General features: G+C 33.6%; 1 non-coding gene across 1 annotated transcript; it reads left to right on the top strand.

Moving 5' to 3' along the window:
• Positions 1 to 8,082: 8,082 nt before the first annotated feature.
• Positions 8,083 to 8,155, top strand: Trnak-uuu. Its single transcript has one exon. It is a non-coding gene; the product is annotated as a tRNA-Lys (tRNA).
• Positions 8,156 to 23,514: the final 15,359 nt, after the last annotated feature.

The following is a 23,514-nucleotide window of genomic DNA, read 5'->3' as shown; positions in this document are numbered from 1 at the left end:
ATAGTTTGAACACATTTTAACTCCTTTGATATAGTTGTATAAGGCACAGAAAAATACAGATATACACGATTCCCATTTTCCAATACCTAGTTAATCTCTGCTTCTGTGGTATAGCCATTTTTAATTTAGGAATGCCATACGTTATATCACGTCACGAGACCCGAATTCAAATGAATGCTAAGCTGAAAAGTTCGTACAACTTTTTATACAGTAAAATTTATCCGACAACCTAAATTTTATTCTACGCGACGAATAATTGTAGCATTGCAGTTTTATATTAGTTACATAAGTAAGCTTATATAGCTAAGGGTAAGATAAAGAGTATTCTTGTGTCAAAATACATATATTTTAACATACTGGTGTATTACATTACCTTTAGTACAATAACGTTGAATTTTAATTACTTGATGAATTTATTTATAATTAAGATGTTATTTATTAATCTGTCTATTCCATAAAATGGTTTAAAAGTGTTATAGATAGCAAATATTCAAGCAAAATTAATAAAAATACACAAATATAAACCTGCTTTAAATTCAATGTAATTAAAAAGGTGGGCACAAATATAAGTAGCTACTTCTCCACAACGTTAGAAATGCGTGCGATTGTTTTCATTATTGCTGGGCAACCCGGTCTTATCTCATATCGATTCGAAAAGAAAAGAGCGTACCAATTCTCGAATCGCCAGCAACGCACATCCGAGCCTTCTGGCAGTGTGAGTGTCCATGGGCGGCGGTATCAGTTAACATCAGATGAGCCTCCTGCCTGTTTGCCTCCTATTACTTAAAAAAACGAATATAAAACAAACACACTAAAATAATAATAATAATAATTTATTGCAAGACGATGTGTCAATCATAAGTTCGCATATTCTGCCACACACAATGGCGCGCAAATTTGTATTAAAAGGAATTTTACATTTTACATTATTAGTCATATGAATTGGTCAGTTTTTATATTATTTGTATCATTATATTATTGTACATATCATATCATACGTTATTAAATTTATGTTCTAAACTTATGTTCTAAATATTCAGTTACGCTATAGAAGCACCTTGACTTGAAAAACCTAATCACATAGAACTGACTCTCATAGAACTGAAAGTATCGAAAAATTCATGTAGATTTGAATTAAATATAATGTTTTATTGTTGTCTCTCGGGACTTGAGGCGAAATTTCCAAGAAACATTCTATGAAGACGAAAATAAGCAAGTTCGTGGATTTTAAATTGATTCAGAAAGTTGTATAAGTCAGGTGGTCTTAAGGATTGAAATACGTTTGCATCGTAGTGTAACGCCCCGGGGAGTGCAGCCAACATTGTTACACGATAACTTATATTCGATTCTGTAATAGAATAAACTTAAGAATAAAACGAAAAATCGGAAATTTTACCTTCCATGTTCCGTTGCCTATTTAAGTTTTCATGCGTGTTCAATTTATTTGTTCGAGCGACTTTCTTGCATACGTGGGCTGCCTTGCGATTCTGTAACTCACTTTTCGGACTCTCACAACGGTTTTCACAGCGGCGGTCGCGCTTATATCAGTCGTAAAACAGTCATTTTACGATTTGGTAAACAATAAACTACAAGCTCCCTCCTTATCAGAATGCCAAATCATAAAACGACTGATTTGAGCGCGACCGCCGCTGTGAGAGTTCGAAAAGTGAGTTACAGAATCGCAAGGCTGGTGTCTCTTTCTTTATCGATTCTGTGTGCATATCGAAAACAACTATTCATGTTTCGCTGTAAAACTTACTCAGTAAAATTACCCATGAAAAACACAATGAATGGGTTTAATCACTTAGCTTTGATACAATTTAGTTTTTTTAAAGAACAGAGGGTAAATGGGCAAGATGTTGCCAATGCCAGAGGGCTCGCGAGTTGCCGGCCTTTTTAGAATTGGTACACTCTTTTCTTGAAGCACCCTAATTCGGATTGGTTCGGAATTACTTAAGTGGGAATCGTCGAGGTGATACAGTTGGTATTTCGTGTTATATTTATAATAAATTATATAAATTCCATAGTTGTTGGCACATTTTGTTAAAATAAATAAATCAGTGGCGCTACAACCTGTTTAGGTCTGGGCCTCTGATTTCTGTATCTGTTTCATGATCATTTGTAAATATAATAGACATGTAGGCAATCAGCCTCCTGTGCCTGACACACGCCTCACGATGTTTTCCTTCACCGTTCGAGCTAATGTTAAACGCGCACTTAGACAACAAGTCCATTGGTGCGCAGCCGGGGTCGAACCTACGACCTCAGGGATACGAGTCGCACGCTGAAGCCATTAAGCCAACACGGCTCGGCACATTTTGTTATCCTTTTAAAATAATATTAAGGTTCTTTAAGGATTCATATTACTTTCTAGTTTCCGTCTGCAGCAAGCCGCGCGCCGCTGCGTCGATTCTATGTATTTTCGCAAGATTATTTGTAATCTATTCAACATTAAACCTTTTTTATGTTTACATAAAACCATAAATCATATAAATAAAAAGATCTTTAAAAAATGCATAAAAGCTTGCCTATAAGCGAAATAGCCTTTAATTATTGATATGGCAACCCCAAAAATTATTCGGTTAACAGCGCCTAATTGTCAAATGTATTTAGCATTTGTAATGTAATGTTAGTAATAACAATGATTATACTGTCAGTTCTGTTTGAGTAGATTAAGCGGAATACCGTGGCTTATTGTTGAATCGCGTGGTTATGCTTAGGTAAATGGCGGCTAAGGTAATTACTAATTAGCAACAGACCTGGATAGATAGCGTGCATTCACTAAATTTATTGCGAAATAAAATAACCGAAAGTTTTAAGGAAGAGGTTTAAGGGGATTTAAAGCGAAATGTTTAAAGTTCCTGTGAAATCTATGTACCGGATGTAAATTGCTACATGTGCACTTTAAACTGTTTAGTGGGATGCGCTTCTTCTAAAATGTCCTAACCTACTTTCTGTAAACCTCTAAATATGGCAACAGTTTTACTTCGCATATTTACGTAATTTTTACATTTTTGGAACAGAAACAGAAAACAGATTGATTAAATACATAAAGTTACACACTAAACAACATTTGTAAACCTGAAGTCCAATTACATCTGTACACAGCATTTTAGTGGCATATTCAGTGCTGGTTTACTAAATATTAACTAATCCATACAGTATATTTATATTAAATTTATACACGAGAATCATATGAAGTTGTAATACATCTATATATATCACTAAAAATAATATAAGAATTGACTAATTGATATGACTATATAACTTAAATGTAAAATCCTTGCACGCCATTATGTGCGGAGAACATAACATTAAATAACATTTTTGTACCATATTCTTGCAAATATAATTAAAATTATAGTATTTTATCACACTGCATCAAATTTTTTATTAAAAACAAAAAAATATTTTGTAAATTTTTACAAAATTACTACTGACAGTGAACAATTTAGTTGAAACAGCGTGACAAACAAGTTACTTACAAATTGTATTTGTAACTATTCAAAACCGCGTTTTTGCAACAATAGCCATTCTTTTGTTTTATAGATGACAGTTTTTCTTTGTTCGCTCGAACGGTGAAGGAAAACATCGTGAGAAAACCGGCATGCCTTGGACCCAAAAAGTCGAGGGCGTGCGTCAGGCACAGACGGCTGATCATCTACATGCATAATAGATTATAAAATGATCATGAAACAGATACATAAATCTGAGGCCCGGACCTAAAAAGGTTGTAGCACAACTCCTGGTTTTAAAAGACTTTTAATTACATTGTGTAAATTATCTATAGTAAACAGCGTCCTTTATTAACTAAACGTTCATAACTACAGCTTGCCGGTACCAAAAACTACGGTCAAATATGTAAGAATAAAGAATGCGTACCGACGATATTAGTCTTATACCAATTCAAAATCATGCCTGAATACGCGATACATTCAAGGAGACAGACTTTTTAGCTGTATCGTTAAATATCCCTTGTGTACGCCAAGCCAAGGGAATGTTGAATAAAATAGTTATCAACGTGTTAACAAATTGCTGCAACCGCAACATGGCTAGTTTGTTGTTGTAATACTGGTTACCATAGTTGCGATCTCGTAATAGACAAACACAGATTCCATTATAGTAATAGCCGTTTTAAACGCAGTACGGCGAGTTTAAGTTAGTTCATGAATATTGAACGCTTTGAATGTTCGAATAATGCGATGGTCTTGATAAGACGAATCACTAATTTTACACGAACAATTATTTATCGTTAGAATTTTGACTGTTTTTATACAACATCTAAATGAGTTAGCAAAAACTGTATTTTTGACTGTATATGTAATTTTTCCTGGAACCAGTGTATTACATACTTTTATTTGTTCAGTTGTGTTTATTAATTTGATAAAGACTATTATAACAAGACCATTATAATAATATATCTATATGTTATCCTAGTATTTAAGATTTCATTCATGTAGTCTTTTAATAAATTTGCGTTTATATTCTAACTTGTCTAGAACCTAATTGAAAGTGACAGCTTAATTTTAATATTGTGAATTAAGCATTTTAACCCTTGCAGGGCAATAAACGCTCCAATGTTATCTCTATATACGCAATGATAAGACTAGTAAGGTGATAAAAAATAACGTAATAAAAGAAAGAAACATCCATTCACAAATTAACACAATAATAAAGAAGAACTTAATATAACAAAAAGATATAGTACGTAAAACATATATCATATGGTATGTATACTCGTAATAGCGGCATGTCGGTCTATCTAATATATAAAATTCTCGTGTCACAATGTTCGTTCCCATACTCCTCCGAATCAAATGAATTTTTTATACATATTCAGTAAGTCTGAGAATTGGCTACTATCTATCTTTCAAACTAAGTGATAAGGTGTGTCCACCCCAAAAAAAATATTTTTATTTTTTTATGATACATCATATAACAATACATACCACCCCTTATTTTCACCCCTCTACGATCAACCCCAATTTTTATTATAGTAGATAGTTATTTTTATTGAACTAAAAAAATGTTTCCTAGAATATTATAAACATGGCAAAACAACGGGTCAGCTAGTTTTTATAAAAACTTCGTGAAAGGCTTAAGGAAACAAACAGAAATTTGTTTCTCATCATCACACATGAGGAAAAATTTCATACAATTACATATCAGAAAGAATTGATTTGTAGTAAGTAAACGCACGTCTCAATAGAATAATTTAATTTCATGAGCATCGGAATGAATCTTAAGTCGCATGTGTAGCGCAGTCCAGTTTATTGGATTGCATTTGCAAATCCATAGCGAAATAGAATAAGGGATGTAATACGGATAGAGAGAATTCAGTTAAATCCCTCGGGATATTAAAGCCATAATCCACTTGAACAATATCGATATATTTCAAATTCCATAATGATTACATTCAGTGGAGCTTATCGAAAAATTGAAGCATGAGTAAACGGATTTTGTAATCATTTCTCTAGACTTTTATCGGAGGGAAACGAGCCTATAAGTCGCCCATAATTGATAACAGCCAGTCAATCGGTGTTATAGTAGTTCACAGTTTCCGTACTTGGATGCCCATTTGGTCCGTTGTGCGTCTTGGCTAATTTAGCCAGCATAGCAACTTCCAGACGCTCCGAAATTTCCTGAGCACTACACAATACACATGACGGAGGGACCTCAATGCTCCAAGAATTTCTACTCATTGAAAAGGCCACGCATTTCAGGACTACATGGGTGACTGATTATTCTGCGCTGATAGATTTTATGCGCCAAGGATAAAGAGATGTTTATTTAGGAGACAGTGGCCCGTAATTGTCACTTAGATTTCGCGTTGTCTCTGGCGGTTACTGCTGGCAGTGCAATTTTGGACTGTCTGCAGTCCGCGTTTTGCGTCAAAGGGAATTACCGGTGTTTAAAGAAGGAATAAACCGACGTGCTAATGCTGACCTCAGCTAAACTTTTAAAGGCGGTGAGTTTGGCTTGTAAATTGTAATTTATAACATTCTTAAGATTAAAGCATTGCGTGGAATCGGATAAGTATTTGTTAGGTTGTCTTTTATTTGTGTAATGAGAACAATTTTAACTGTCTGCCCAGCGATTCTGTAACTCACTTTTCGAACTCACGCAGCGGTTTTCGCATCGGCGGTCGCTCTCAAATCAGTCGTGAAGCAGTCATTTTATGATTTGGCATTCTGAAAAGGTGGGAGCTTGTAGTTTATTGTTTATCAGAAATATTTTCTGTTCGCATATTTTACAGAGAGCACTCGGGAATCGTAATAACTCTAAACAAATAAATGCAAACTTGTGATAATTCTACACGTTTTCTTCATGCCTGACATTATTTTATACATAACCCCATAATATTTTACACAATGGGTACCTGTATACATTTCGGTGGTTACCCACTTTATTGAGTCCCAATTAAAGATTCTTATGTTCTATTAATATATTTGTAATTAATATTACACACCATATTTAAATAGTTTTTAAAACTAGCCTAGTAGGATGACTATAGATGAAAAATTACTACTTTTGTAATAAAATTGTTTTAATGTTACATAGGTGATTTTTTCATGTTTCATGCTTTATACACATACAATACAGGTATCACATTATGATAACAGGAAATAAAAAGTAGGCTCATAACTATTAAGACACGAAGCAAAGAGGTTTTATTGAAACGGAATGTCTCTCGCAATCCAATAACAACGGAATATCTATCGGGGGAAGAAATTGACGTGTTTTGACAAGCGTTTGACAAGGCGCTGATCAAAGGTATGTATTATTAATGAAAAATGTTGCCACACACTTCTTTTACGACGATAATTTCATTTATAGTATAATAATGTTTTCTCGTATGCTTCGATATTTAATTAAACTCGATTATTATGAAAGTTGGATTATAAAGACTATGTCGATCGCGTAAAATGGATGGAGCACGCTCAATCAATTATGATTCATAGATTTTGTATCTATGAAATGATTTATTTTTTTTAAAGACAATTCACACCAATTGACCTAGTCCCATGCTAAGCTGGTGAAGCTTGTGTTATGGGTACTAGGCAACGGATATACATACATATTATAGATAGATAGACATATAAATAAATATTTAAACACCCAAGACCTAAGCACAACACCAAATACTCATCACATCCATGTTCGTCTCAGCCGGGGATCGAACCCGGGACCCATGGATTCACAGTCAGGGGTACTAACCACTAGACCAATGAGTCGTCAAATTCCCTTCCAAGCTTATATATCTTTTTTGTGGTAGGAAACACGGTCCTAAGCGAGATAACGGTTAGACGTAATTTGGCAGTTATTATTCAAGACCGGATAACAACCATAGACATATGAAGTGTTATGGTGTATTTATGGTACTGTATGGTATACTATAGTGATAGTATAGCTGCTTTAAATGGTGAGATAGTTAGTTATATCGACATTATTCCGTCCTTTACCTCAATTCTTTTGTTATTTCAACAAAAAGCAGATTAAATTTCAGCTCTATAAAATACAGTAATGAAAATCTAAAATGAATGGAATAGTGACGTCGGTATAAAACGGAATTAAAGTTATCTCAGATTTCGATTCTGTTCTATGCGAAATATTTTAATCTTTGTGGGATCTTCTGGGAAGTGCACGTATTAATTTAATACTTGAAATGGCGTATCATAATGTATAAACAAGATGGCGGATTGTCCTTTGCATTGCATTATTTTTGAATAGTTAATTTCTCATTTATTTAAAAATATCTTTTACATTAATTGTAATTGTACCCTTTTGTCTCTTTTTATAAAAATATGTTTATGCCGTGACGAAAAGAGACAGAGTTTAGTTACGAGAGTACAATTTGATTGATTTAGTTTTATGAATATAATGGTAAGTTTTTACCCCTAATTAGGGAATTATAACACATTTCTGCGTCTATGGAGTTGGTTAGCTTACAATTATTAAACAAATATTCTTTTCATCAGAAATAAAACTTCAATAAGATTGTTTGACTATGTCAATGTGTGTGTGTGTGGCGCTGAAGGTCAAATTTCTATACATTTTGATAAATAAAACATAATTATCAGAGCCCGGATAGCTCAGTCGGTAGAGCATTGGACTTTTAATCCAAGGGTCCAGGGTTCAAGTCCCTGTTCGGGCGTTATTTTTTTAATTTAATAATTGTAAATAAACATGTTTTTAATATTACAATATTAATGAAATACGATGTTTTACTAAAACGATTTTCGAAGAATCGACCTAAATATTTTTGAAGGTTGTCAGTTGTTATGTAAAAAGCGTTTAGTCATTTAAATTGGTAATTACCATATTGTGTATCCTTAGTTTTAACTTTTAAATAATAAATGAAATATATTATAATGTCTTCTCCAGAGTTCAAAATTAGTTATGTGTTGATAGTATCTATACATGTTACATTATTTTATATTTGTATTCAATTAAAAAATGTAGTAATTTATAAACTCCATAGTCATTACATATTTTTAGCCGATTCCAAAAAGGAGTTTCTCAATTACCGGAACATTTTTATGTTACTAACTGAACTACTAAAAGACGCCTAGATCAATTTCGACTTTTTGTATACTTCCCAGCCGGCCCTTCCCGATGGTGAGGTCAGGAACGGCCTTTACAAATTAAAGGGAATTCTTAAAATTTTGTAAGTAAAATTTACATTGCAAAATATGGTGAAATAGAACTTAATACGTAGTAGGCATAAGCAGTTTCAATCTTCTAAGAACTTTCGTAAATTATTTTTAAAATGCACGAATATTTTATACAATCAGTAGTTTTTGAGATTTTACACAAATAAACTACCTCTTTATAGTAAAAAACAATATACAAGAACGTAAAACTAACGCAAATTCCATGCACATTTTATTTTACATACATACGAGAGCCCGGTAATAATTTTAGATTCAGCTAAGCCATCGGAACAATATGCCCAATTTATCTATCCATATAAAAATATTCTAACCTTATAAATAAAATCGTTGAAAACTTTTATCGTAACTAATAAAATAATGGTAATCTGACTTTTGACAAACTATACGCTTCTTTCAGCATGACCAGTCCGTCTTTGGGCTTTAGCTTGAGAGAAAAGAGTGGCGGAGAGTTTATTGCCAGTTCTTCTTGCCCGCTCTACGCCCTTGATTTGCCAACTGGTAGTAAATGTAAATTTAGAACCAATTTAACATCTTTTCTGTTGATGTTCATAAGTGTACTTGTTGTTACCTATTTTTTTATTATATATATAATAGGTATTATATATTATATATATAAAGTTATTTTGAGTTTGAGTTTACTAATTTTCTGGGCCGGCCAATGCGCGATGATGGGTTAAATGCAAGCTCCAAGTGGCTGATTGGCAAACATCACCTTTGCTGATCATTGTGTGATCAGCAAAGGTGATGTTCTCTAGTTTTGGAAGCTAAGGCTCACTTTGGGTCTCTGCGTCAGCGGCGTAATAGGTAAATCTAATATATAAAATTCTCGTATCACAATGTTCGTTCCCATACTCCTCTGAAAAGGCTCGACCCATTCTTATAAATTTTTTATGCATATTCAGTAAATCTGAGAATCGGCTACTATCTATCTTTCAAACCCCTAACTAAGTGATAAGGGGTGTTCATTGTCCAACCCATATAAATATATAATTTTTTATTTTTGTTTTTGTTTCATCTATCTACAATCAACCCCTATTTTTTATTATTGTAGATAGTTATTTATATTGAACTAAAAAATAACGTTTCGGGTCAGCTAGTAACTTTATATAAATTAGACTTATTTATAAACAACGTCGATGCGCCTTCTGACAGAAACCGGTGCCAATGCATTCCAGTGATTGTTCTGCCTTCCTCGCCTGGACCTGCGGTATCTTTTAATGAACTAATTGCTAGTAATTGATCTCTGCTGCCATCACGTAAATTCTAGTGTTAAACGGGCAGGATGCTCACATGATGTTAAGTTATACCTGTTCATGGACACTCTCAATGGCAGAGAGCTCGCAAGTGTTTCCGGCCTTTAAAGAATTGGTACGCTCTATTCTTTAAGCACCCTAAGTCAAATTGGTTCGGAGATACTTCAGTGGATAGCTGGTTTCACACAGTTGTGGTGCGCTGTAAAAACTGTCATAAAAACGTCGAGGTGATACGGAATTTGTAGATTTTAATCTGAACTACTCTGAACAAATCATCATAAAATACCGAGGTCCTTTAAAAATTAATAAAATCCGACCAAACATTAGTTACAGCACTTGGGCCGCCTTAAATCAAAGCAAAATACACATAAAATGCGACAATGAAGAGGAAATAAAAACGTAACAATCATTCTTTGTTATTACTGTTCAGGTGTGTTTCAATGATATATCGTGACAAATGGTATCGTTTTTGCGGTCGTAATTTCTACATTAGATTACATCTACTAAGATTTTGTTAGAATTTTAAATTATTCGTTGTTGTTTCTTTCAAGAGACTTTATGGTAAAAAGTACTAACTCATGTAAAATAGTTGACTTAAAAAAGAATCTAATTGCACTCTTTTAACTAAAGCACATCGTCTCATTCTGTCAAATTATATTAACACCGTGATGAAAAGGGACAGGTGAGTACTTTATTGGAAGATGTAGAAATTTGTAGGAAAGCGTGTTTACCGGATTACTACGCTTGTATTTATAAAGTTTACAGAAAATACGTATTTAATGTACTGAACATTTAATAAGTGAGCCAAAAATTTTTGTGGGCGATAAAATAGGATAAATTTTTTTTTATCTCAGGTTGTTACAAAAAAAACAGAAAATTATTACATTTGTCAACAATTCAATTATATTACGAAGTCGCAGCTGGAAATTAAAACCACCTGCATTATTATCAATGTCACCCACATTATATTCAGAAAATAGCGAAACAGTTGGACATATAATTTATCCACTCCGTCAAGATCCACATTAAGGATGACACTTGAAACGTTGGACACGAGTATATAAACGACGTTGGTGACAGCCCTCGCTGTGCGCCCCTTATTGCCTTTCAAGTTATAAGAGGGGTGTTTTTCTGTTCGAATTTCGAACGTGACTGCCTAGTGAATAGACTAAGGGATTTTAATCTATCTGTCAAATACTGATAAATATAAGGTTAGGTTTCATTCTAAGTAGGCTTGTCTATGAATAAAATCTATAATTGTCTATTATAGGATATATATATATATATCTCGGAATCGTGGCCAACTTGATTGTATAGTCTACAGTGAGTCTACATCGCGTTCGGTCTTGAGTTTCGTATTCCGATCCAAGTCTTTCCGGCTCTCTTTATCTCATCTGCCTTATCTGCATTTCCGGTTTTGTTTGCGGGTTGCAAAGAAAACGAGACAATATGTATTTCATATTTTAAAAAGTAACATTTTATCCAACCCTTTGTTTGTTCGTTAATTTTTTCAAGAACAAACCCGAATTCGATACCCAGAAACTGGTCTTAAAGGACACGCGGACCAGATAAAGATCCAAGAAGAAATTCAGCTTTGTAAAATGTCATGTTTCACCATTCCAATATCAATTTGCCCTGGTTTATCCGTATAGAAGGACTCATAAGACAAACTTCGAGACAATCCCTGAGTCGGTAACTCATTACAATATCATGGTGTCGGGCGCGAATAATTTTCCTCCACCGCTTTCGTTCCTGCCCTTTTTTTGTTTATATTAAGGACACGACAATAGATGGCGCTAATTTTGAAACATTTCAATAACCTCATATCATCAAATAGTTAAATGTGAAGTTGATTTAGTAGTTCTCGAGTTATGTAAATTTTTAAATTTCACGTTTATGTACGTTAAAGTACTTTTATGTTAACAGAATAGAACGTCTTAACAGAACACATCAGAATTTCTAACAAACATTCGATAAATGTAGATTCTGTGGCCACACAAGCAAATATTTACCTAAAGACTACAGATATCGAATGACATACGTACAAATGAGTCTGAACTAGTTTGTTAGTGTTGATATAAGGTTTTGGAGGCTTTACGCACATTACGTGCAGCCGTTACGGCGGCGATACAACCGATTTATTGTACTGTTATAGATTTGGTGGCCGTCTTCAGAACATATTGCTTCAAGAATTGCGCTACTGGTGCTATGAAGACCCTACTAAAAGGAAGGGGAAGTTTGCTAAATTGGTTTTAAGAATTTTGATATTCCTTATAGGTACCTAATTTAATTTAGAAATCACACACACAGATAAAATACTTAATGTCCTGTCACGTTAATTATATACTATATAAAAATATATGCAAATAAGCATGTATGATTTTACGTTAGTTGTTTATTAGTAGTAAGATTCTTACGAAAGTATTTTTAAGCTATTGCATAGATTTTATCGCGGACTTTGAGCGCGGCGACCGAATCAAGAAATTCCGTAACGAAAATAAAAACGCGTTAGAGCGGGACAGAACGCATACTGCGTATTCACATCTCTCTGACGAGATCGGTGATGTAACGTAAGCGCGGCTGGTGCAGCCGATACGCTTTAGTGTGAGACAGACTATATAGGCGTGTTAGTGAGTCTAGTAGAGTGGTAGATTAAATTAATACAAAAGAAAAAACTCAAATTAATATCAAAGAAAGAAAAATACTGCATAAATAAAAAATAAATAAATAATTGTAATTGCCTTACCGCGGAAGTCCCCGAGTGCCACACGTTTTTTTTAAATTATAAATTAAAAAAACAGACCTTGTCCAATCTGAATATTGTATTACTTGTATAAATCTTATGTTGCCTTTTACATCACTATTCGCTGTTCATGTATTTGTAAGATTAGCTTTTAAGTTTTTAGTCTGTTATTAATATTTTTTTTGTATTACTTTAGATTATAAATATATATATATTTTTTTTATATTACATTTGGTTCTGCACTTCTCGCACGCATCATGTTTCTTTTTTTTTAGTTTTTCTCTTTAACTAGGGTTGCCTGGAAGAGATCGCTTATTAGCGATAAGGCCGCCCGTTGCATCCCTTATAATTTTTTTGTATTGTGTTTCATTCTTTTTTTTTGCAACGAAGTGGTGTAAATAAATAAATAAATATTATAGTTGTTAGTAAATTTAAAATGTATCAATTAAACTCATTGAAATTAGAATAAACTTCACAAATATCTACCTACATTAGGGATTGTGCGTACAATCTTAACAGAAGACGTAGAGAAATCCTATTAATTTGCGAAACATGTTTCGGGACAATAACGTTTAAACACATTCCCATGTTGCTTCTGTCTCCTGTTTCCGCAACTTGTCTCGAGTTGAACACCAAGTGAATAATAATTGCTAATTGAATCTATTAGGCTCCCCTTGCTACAAACATATCAATCTTTCCAAGGAAACTATGGTTGTATGTTTTGAAGCAAAATAGATTTTGCATTTGGAATATATTAGTGTGCGCGTTCGAAATTGTGTTGCGTTGTTCAAGACGATAATTTTGGCTTCAATTAATAATTAGGGGTTGGACATAACTATATTGAGACATTCTAATCTTGTACAATATATAAATCCCTAGATTTAAAAAAATTATAAAGTTAAATGTTAAATGTATAAAGATACCTTAGATACCTATATCGAATTATCTTTATACATTTAAAGAAAACACTTTTTTACCGGATTGAAGTTATATATTATTACAAATTTACAATTATTTTGCATAATTTTAAAATTTTCCGACGTTTCGCGTGCTTTACAGCGTGCGTGGCCACGGTGACTAAAGACAAAAGGTGTTGAATGTCAAAAAGTATCACGGTTGTAGAAAAAGTTGTGTTATCTGTATTTATTTCCGCGGAGTTGATATCGACTAAAAGATGGAGGGTTTTGGCAGAAATGGCTCACGGTGTCCTCTAGAGGACAGAGGTCTAATAGTTAAAAAAGTGTTTTTTTTATGTGTATAAGTTATGTCAATAAAAGACAATACAGATAGTATAATACATATAAATCTTTTGTTTGTGTCGGTGGATTCGAGAATCCTTTAGATTTACAATTAGATGATTTTTTGTTTTTCTTTTATTTAAATCGTGTACGTACGTCTATTGAGTCCGCTAGTAATTCAGTAAATCTGTGTTACATTTATTCTGTATGTTGTCGTAAAATACCTAGAAGAGGGTTCTACAGATAAGAGGTGAACGCATAAATTAAGACATACAAATTACAATTATATATTGAAAAATGTTTGGTTATATTTTTTATGTAATATTTTAGGTTAAGAAGACTTCATAGTAAATTGAAATACTCATATATCTATTACCATTAAACTCTACATAAAAGGAAAGACTTCAGTACTAATCTCAATGTTTATTAAACTGTTGCTTTATGAATAACGTGAATATGTTTAAATAAAAACATCTATCGTAGTCACTTTAATAAGCAGCCAATATATGCGTACACTTGATTTGAAAGGCTATTGAGCTCAGAAAAAACTAATCGAAATAAGGCAGAAACAAGTTCATCACAGCGGAAATATAGATATTTAAATTAATACCATTTATAGAAAACTAATCTGTTTTCCCATTAGCAAATGAAAATCTAAATAAACATTGAAAAGGCAAGCGATGAATGGGTTTCTTGAGTTAATATTCGCAAAGCTTTGATAAAATAAATAGGCACCGAGCTAGGCGTTTCAGAAATCACCTGAGCCAGTCGTGCATCAGAGGCATTTATTAGACAGAGTGCAGACGATATACGTACCACTGTTGTAATAAATTCAGAAAACGATGCAATGTTTCCAAGTGTACGAAAAACTTGAAGCCGCAGTTGTGTAACTTTTGTTCTATGTCAAAGTTTTAGTTCAGAGACATTGGCTTTATGAAAATCGTGTATTTAATTAAGGACAAAGCTACGCAGAACTTAAATTGTTTTGCGGTTTGTGTAAGTAAGTGAATCATTAAGAATTTATATAGCATTACAAAATACATACATTACATACACAATTACTTTTGTATAATACATTAGTTTCTTATTCGTGTTTCCTAATATGTTGTAGTAATTTTTTGCTTGTATAGTGTATTTGTCCCGATTTGTGGATATAATTTATTATTATTATTAAGCCTTTATTGCTGACACCCAGTATAATGTATATAAATATTTATTTTAGTTACATAACCTAACTTAATACATCAGATGTGCCGGTTTTGGTCCAAGTTGTGCCTACTATTCTCTTTATATCGTCTGCCCATCTCTTGCTCTGTCTTCCACTTTTCCTTGTTCCATCTGGTTGTTGCCATACTGTAAGAATGTCAATTTTACGTAGTAATGATTGTCTAGTACAGTTAACAAGGAAGAGAGCTGCTAGCTAGTGCACTTTATTTTACCTAAAAATCCAATCATCATATTTTTCTGGTCACTGTTTTAGACTGTAAAGATTATAGTTAAAAAAAGCCATATTAATAGATACATTTATGTAAGCGTAATTCGTAACTAGCTTACTTATGGGTTAACCAGACAAACAAGTATTTCCACAGACTTGCTGTGCTGTGCGAAAGAAATTATCGGTGTCGGTTACCGTAGTAACAGAACATTTCATCATTGGTTGACGTTAATTTTCAATACTACTTTTTGTTGTAGTAATCAGATAGGGAATTTAAAACATCTCATGCTTCTTTATTAATTTTACAGACTTTGTGAGATAAATTATGATGTCTTAATTTACTCTCATATTGCCTTCATTCCTTAAAACAACCACAAAATACATTGTATTTGAAGCATACAAGCAATACTAATGAACGCACTCAAAAGCGTTCTGATTACGGATCTCTATGCTCTGTGGTTTGTGTTTGTGCAGAATTGCAAATCTATGCATGGCAACCAAATCCCATAGATTGAGGTTTTAATACTAAAAATATCGACTATACTCAAAGTCGTTTGATTGGGTTCGAACTAGGGAGTTTAATATGTGATATTTGAATATTTACGTATGAATGTCGCAGGCTGGATAACATTTTTTTTTGGGCGATTTGCATATCACATAAGCTTTATCAAACTAACATTACTTTACTTTTTTATATCTAAATACAAAAATTGTTAAAAGAACAAATATCGCAGCATATAGCAGTTAAGCCGTGAAACTTTGTATCTAGGTGAAAACCCTGGAATATATTGAGATACTTATGGTATTATATTTGAACGTTGTAATTATAAAAAATTCAACGTCTTAGGTTAAATTTATTTGAAGTTTAATCTCAAACCTTTAGGGTTGTTAAAAACAACTCAAAGGCCCTTTGGCAATTAGCTTTAAGTCAAAATACTCGTAAATTAAGCGCGCATTTTTAAATTGCAAAGGCGTTAATGGCTCAAAGGAAATTTTGTCTATTTGTTGGAGAGTCGTTGAATTCAATTGTTGTCATGCTGCAATAGGTACCCACTATCTCAAAATTTGATTATGCTAGCTCGCTGAACAAGCACTGTGCACCGGCTAAAGTGTACCGAACTGACTTCTGACTGCTTGCCTCCAAATAAGATGTCTACAATAAAGTCGAATTTACACTTCGCAACGCGTGAATAAAATGATATTTTTGTACAAAGAATAAAAGACACAAATCGCGTGAATAAGAATAAAATAATCGTAATGAAGTGATTGAACACTCGTTTAAACATGTCTTTAATGTTTAAACGAGTCCACGGTTCGCTTCATAAGACATTTTCTTTTCCGAACTAGCGAACTGTGGAATCTACTCACGGTCTTTCCTAGGAGATAAGACCTCCAACTATTTAAAAAACAGTAAACTCCTTCCTCAAAGGCCAGTAACGCACCTACTAAATGGGTATCCCTTTTTGGGCGTCCTATAGGCTCGTTTGCCCCCTATGCTATAAAAAAAGACAGAACACAACTACTTCCCAATAAAAACGCCGAACACAGAATATGTACAGAATCTGATATGCCATGGTATGGCAAGGTTTCGTTGTGTAATATTGACCTTCATTGTCTGGCTGCCGTGATGCTATTACTAGTCCAACATAGCTCTCATTTTATCTAATGAATGAACTCTTGTAAAATTCGTATTGTAGCTTCTTTACGTAACAGAAAGATAATATTTACTAAGTAATAAATAAAAATAGTGATTTAAATCTAATGGATAAGTAAACATTCAATGACCTAATAAATGTGGTTCATATGGTTAAGTTTGTACACGTGTATAGATTATAACTAATTTATCGTTAATTGATAATCTAATTAATTATTGACAAGACTGTCAAACTATTGCAATTAATGTCCATTACTTCTTATTACAGTGTTAATTATTTCAGGAAACATAAGCATCAATGCAGCTTACAATAGAATGCTTATTATAACTTCAATCTCCGGATACTAACAAAGTATAAAATATCGGACGGTATTTATAAAATCTAAATTAGTTGACGTCTAGCACCGCCTTATATACTGAACTCATCTGTCTCTTTTCGTCACAACGCAAACACAATTTGACAAAAGGAGAAGAAACAGTACTATTGTAAATAGAGTGTATTTAAACTGACTTGGTTTGTATGGGAGTATACAAATATACGGATTTTGATGAGGTTTTAATAAATAAACAGTGATTTAGTAATTAAAATTTCTATAAAATACTTAAAGCTATACTTAGCTATGCTTTTCTATTTCTAAGCGACCGATGATCACTTTAGACACACATTTTGGTCTCGTCTTACAAAGTATATACAACACAGAAAGACTGAAATATTAGTTATTTTATTCGAAAAATATAAGATTATTAAAGGGGTAAAATTTTCTAAATAGAATTTACGAAATTTGAATTCCGAATTCATTAAATCCGACAATGATATTATGATACCGTGGAATTAGAGATTTTAGAATTCCTGATGAAGTAAACGTCTTCGGAGATGAAATTTCGTTATGACAATATGCTTAATGGATCTATAAATATGCGGCCTCGGTTGTAGACTCTGTAATAGGCTTTGCTGATTGCAAATTGTGCTTACTGCTGAATACAAAATGTAAGCGAATTTCTTCTAAGTTAATTTACGAACATGGAATTGACCTAAAGCTCTTTGTTATGTACGAAAATGTACAAAATTTCGTCGCAAATTTGAATTATTAAATAAATTACGTTACAATTTTGAATAGAGCACACATTGTTTGATATTCTAATGTAAAATTCGCGGGACTATTTGAGATTCATTCTTATGGGCGAGTTTGCTTGAAGCGTTTGTATGAAAGCTTATGTTTAGTTTTTTAATGATAAATTTCACTACGCGTGTTCTATAAATGTGTCCTATGACGCTAAGGGCGTGGGTTAAATTACCTTAGCCTATAGCGGGATTTAATTCTTTAGTGATTTAAAAAAAGTAACGTATGTATGTACGTCTTTTACAGTTGGTTAATTTATGTCTGATCTATTTTAGCTTCCAAGTGCAACATTTAAAAATTTTATAAATTCACAAATTTCTCTGATATATCAACATGTTTCTTTTAAAATAATTTTTAATCGTATATTTTCCAACTTAGGTCCAAGATTCATCAAAATAGATAGAGATACACCTCTCTCCAAAACTAAAGAACCGCTTTAGTTTTGGGGAGAGGTGTATCTCTGAGTAGGTAAAGCAAGTTTTTTTTAATTTTTTATTTATTTATAAAAACACTACTGACCTAACAGGCGACCCTAAATTAACAAAAGTGAACAATAGGTGAATAAAATTACAGACGAAACAAAAAAAAGCAAATATACGAAATTAGTTAGAAAAAACAAAATTACATAATAAAATAATAAAAAAAATGTTCTAAAATTTAAAGTGAAACATGCAAATTGGACGGTAACGACTTTTATAAACTGTCATTTTCATCACATTCTCTTCCAGTTCGTTATAAAAAATAAGATGTTATAAAATGAGGTCCCCCGGCGTTTATGAACGCGATAAACTCAAAAGTTACCGAATCGATTTTTGTACAGTTTTCACCAATAAATCGTGAGATTAAGAATGGTTTAAATTTATTATGATTTTATGTAAATTGACTGAAATACAACTATTATCAGACAGTAATTAATGTCGCATAACATCAAGCCAAAATACACGCAATTCTAGTTGCAAGTTGTGGTATTTTTTTACCCACATTGTCAAAATAATGTATACGATAGCCAAGGAAGGATATCATTAAAGTAAAATCAAACCGATTTCTTATCATGCTGGTTTCGGGTAAAATTATAATAGTTTGAGGAGATTGCGCAGCGAGATAGGACATGTTCCGAATGCGTGCTTCAGACAGATCGTGTGTGATCTCGACCGTGAGTACGCAACCCTTGACCTGTCCAATACAGATAACGGACGTATCATGTACAAGTAATAATTTTGTCAATCGCCTCACGAGATGGCGCTGATTGCAAAGATGCTCAAAAAAATAATAATAATATTATCTTATATTTCTCAAATTTCAATACGCGTTCAGAACGGGTTCAGTATGGGTGACACCGCAAAAGGCTAAATTAGCCTCTAAGAAGCTTGGTGACTGTACCATGGAGACTGTTTGGAGGAATGTTTCGAATTAAAACCTGCAGCTGAGTTTTATTATCGGTCGTCGAGGCAGAAATTCCACCTCGACGTTTGTCATACTATCATGTGGAACCAGTGTCCCACCGAAGTATTATCGATATCGACTTAGCATCCACAAAAAAACAGCGTACCAATTCTTAAAGGCCGGCAACGTCTATCATTTTCACTTGTGTAAGTGAAAGACATTTCTTCCAGGCAACCAGTTTTTGGACAGCTGTTTTACTTTTAAAGAATTATGAAAAAAAAACAATTAAACACCCTTATAATATATTTACATTTTACAGAGCAGTGTTGCCTAGTGTCTTCAGCGTGCGACTCTCATCCCTAAGGTCGTAGGTTCGATCCCCGGCTGTGCACCAATAGACTTTCTTACTATGTGCGCATTAAAAATTCGCTCGAACGGTGAAGGAAAAAATCACGTGGAAACCGAAATGTCTTAGACCCAAAAAGTCGACGGCGTGTTTCGGGCACAGGAGGTTTATCACCTACTTGCCTATTAGATAAAAAAACCTGTAGCCTTTTCTGATTTTATTTTTTATTATTTACATAAAAGTAAAAAGCACTAGAAACTATATTTAAATCCTGTAAAGAAGTTAATTTGAACCTTAATTACTTAAATAAGAATATTCTACTGCGCTGATATTATTTAGGTTAATTATCAATTCACATTTTCCGAGTATAATACGTTTCTAATTATTACACAGCGAAATAAGACGAGATTTGTTTTTCATTAGGGCCTCGTGTTTGACTTTCCCACGATTTTCCATTCAGTTACACTTCCATCATCGTCTTGGGAAAGCGTGTTTTCGTGTACAGTTCAGCGTGAAATATTTTCTTTGCGTACTAAACAAGCCAAATGGCGAACTCAGACAAAGAGGCGCAAATGGTGCGAACGCTTCATCAATACCTCTTCAAATTCAATTTAACACTGAAATAAAATTTGGAAATGTTCGAGGGATTTTCAAATGTTTCCGTAAAAGGTTCTACTTTTCTATGATAAAGAATGTACCCTAATATTATGTATAGGTATATAGAGGTGTGTTGTAAACTATTTAATTATATTTAATAAATGTGTTGAGTTTCAGTACATTTATTAAATATAATTAAAGAAAATAGTTAACAGGAATTCCCTTTACCTTTTAGGTTCTCCAATTTTTAATGAATCTATCTCTGATTATATTCATACTTCAATTACTAAATTTCAAAATTCTGCTGACCGTCTCCTTGAAATTAGTCCACATTATGCACTTTGCATCCTAAAATTCTGTCTTTTTCTCCCAAAATTTACGTATGTGCTCCGTTGCTGCTCCTTTTGGAATCACCCAGATCTTTTAACACCATTAGACGACTTAATTAAAATTAGCTTAGAATCACTTCTTAATATGCAGCTGAACGAGCAATCTTGGACCCAAGCTTCCCTACCCATCCGTTATGGTGGTTTAGGGATTCGCAAAATTTCCAGTGTCGCTTTGCCAGCCTTTCTATCTTCTGTCCATAGTTCAGCAAATCTCATAAGTAAAATTTTAAGGGCTTCCCCTTCAAACTTTGAGATTGCTGGCTTGGAAGAAGCTAGAAACGCTTTCTTGATTGCATGCCCAGGTCAAAATTTTCCATTATCTCTAAATTCACAGAGGAGCTGGGATGACATACACTGCAAACTGACTTTTGACGATCTTTTGAGTTGTAGTACAGGTTCGGCGCGTGCTAGGCTTTTGGCCGTGGGTACGCATGAGGCCGGCTACTGGCTTCAAGCTTACCCATCGACAAATACAGGAACTTTTCTTGAGCCTGACACGCTTCGAATCGCAACCTGTCTACGGCTTGGGGTTCCGGTCTGCGCTCCTCATATATGTCCCTGTGGCAGTGATGTCGACAAGTTAGGACATCACGGCCTGTCATGCCAAAAAAGTGCAGGCCGCTTCTCGAGACATGCCGCACTTAACGATATCATACGCCGTTCCCTTGCCACCGTCAACGTGCCAAGTATACTTGAGCCGAGTGGTATTGCAAGAGACGATGGCAAGAGACCGGACGGTATGAGTTTGATTCCATGGAAGATGGGTCGGGTACTGGTATGGGATGCAACCTGTTCAGACACGCTGGCCCCTTCCCATCTACATGGAACCAACTACAGAGCTGGTGCGGCTTGTGAAGCGGCTGAAAAAAAAAAGCATGCAAATACAGGGGTCTAGGCTCAGAATATGATTTTGTCCCATTCGGTGTCGAGACCCTTGGTCCGTGGGGTCCTAACGCTTTAAGGCTTTTCAAAGAAATTTCAAAAAGGTTAGTCGACATCACAGGAGACCGAAGATCTGGCAGCTACCTCGGACAAAGAATTAGTCTAGCAATTCAAAGGGGGAACGCTGCCAGTATCTTCGGAACGTTGCCTAAAGGGACTCCTTTTAATGATATATTTTAGTTTATGTTAAGTTTAGTTTTTTTTTTTTTCAATCTAAATAATTGTTATTAATTAAATTGTTATTACCTTAATAAATATTTACATGATTATACAGACTATGTCAGACAATTAAAGAAGAGCCTGATATGCGTGTTTTGATGTAATTTATATTTTTACACGCTTTATATTAGCTTCACCTGTATGTATGTATGTAACCGACTCCTTCGGACTCGATTTTGACCCACTTTAAACGGACAGATTTTCTTCAAATTTTGCGCGCCTGTCAAAGATCGATGACAATGCAATAATCCGAAAAAAAAAAATAAAAGAAATTTAACTAAAAAATAAATAATAGTTTAAAAAACACGCTTTTAAAGCACATCAAACTAAAAAGTTAAAAATAATTCCTAATTTAGGTTGCTCTATAGACGAAAAATATGGCACAGAGCGCCCCACGCTTTTTCACAATAATACTAGTATTTTTTGTTCATTACCATTTTCAGCCTAAATTAGGAATCACTTTTTAGTTTGATGTGCTTTAAAAGCGTGTTTTTAGTTTTTTTAACTATTATTTATTAATTATTACTATGTACATCTTAAGATTCTATTTACGCCCAGAGATAACCAGAGGGCGCGCAAGTGCGTTGCAAGCCTTTTAAGAATTGGTACGCTCTTTTCTTTTATTGTTTAAAAAACATTACGGGTTTCCTTAAATATTGTAAGCATATTGAAAATATCGGAAATAATATGCCGTTACGTGTCATCGAAAAGGTGATTTTTGCTATTATACTACACTATAGGGACATCTAAGTTCAAGTTATTTTTGCGTAATATATAACATTTCTATGTTACACCACAACGATAACGGAACATGAATAAATATTCCCATCCCTTGAGTCTTTGCCTTATATTGAATTTCCTTATTATTTTTAACAACTAGACCTGGAGAGGAACGTCTTAGGTACAATTTACTAATGTTGTATTATGTTCGTGGCAAATGGAATACGCTTAGGTTTATTTTATAAAGTAGGTACCTATGTAACGATATACTATTTTAATATTCGAATTACAAAAGAATTACAAGACATCGTTAAGTAAATTATATTCTGTAAAAAAGGTTATTTGTGATTGAAATTAATACATTAGTTATAGACTACGAAATGTTATAATCTACAGTCGTCAGTACTAATAAACAAAATGGAATCGCACGATAAAAATTAAACTTTTAAAACAATAAAATGAGAGCTTGTCACAATACTGCTTATATTTAAAAGACATAATGAAACTAAGTGCTCGTAAACAATGGTGAAATCCTCCAAGCAGTGACGTTATAAGCCAGTGAAGACGGTGCGGGCCTCTGGTATCTTGAGGCCTGACTTGTCAAGTCCCAGATATTTGCTCAATTAACACATGCCCGTACGGTTCTTTATTTTATTTATCGCTCGCCAGCGCTGGGAACACTGACACATTGGTACAAGATAAATAAAATACAATTTTTAATGTGACAAGCAAGACTTATAGGCAAACATAACATACTCGAAGAGATAATAAAAAGATAATTTAATTATAAATCCATACA

The sequence above is a fragment of the Pieris napi genome, chromosome 13, assembly GCF_905475465.1.
Source record: "Pieris napi chromosome 13, ilPieNapi1.2, whole genome shotgun sequence".
Classification (NCBI taxonomy): Eukaryota; Metazoa; Arthropoda; class Insecta; order Lepidoptera; family Pieridae; genus Pieris; species Pieris napi.
The sequence above is the reverse complement of the archived record's forward strand: the minus strand, read 5'-3'. Positions and strand labels throughout refer to the sequence as shown.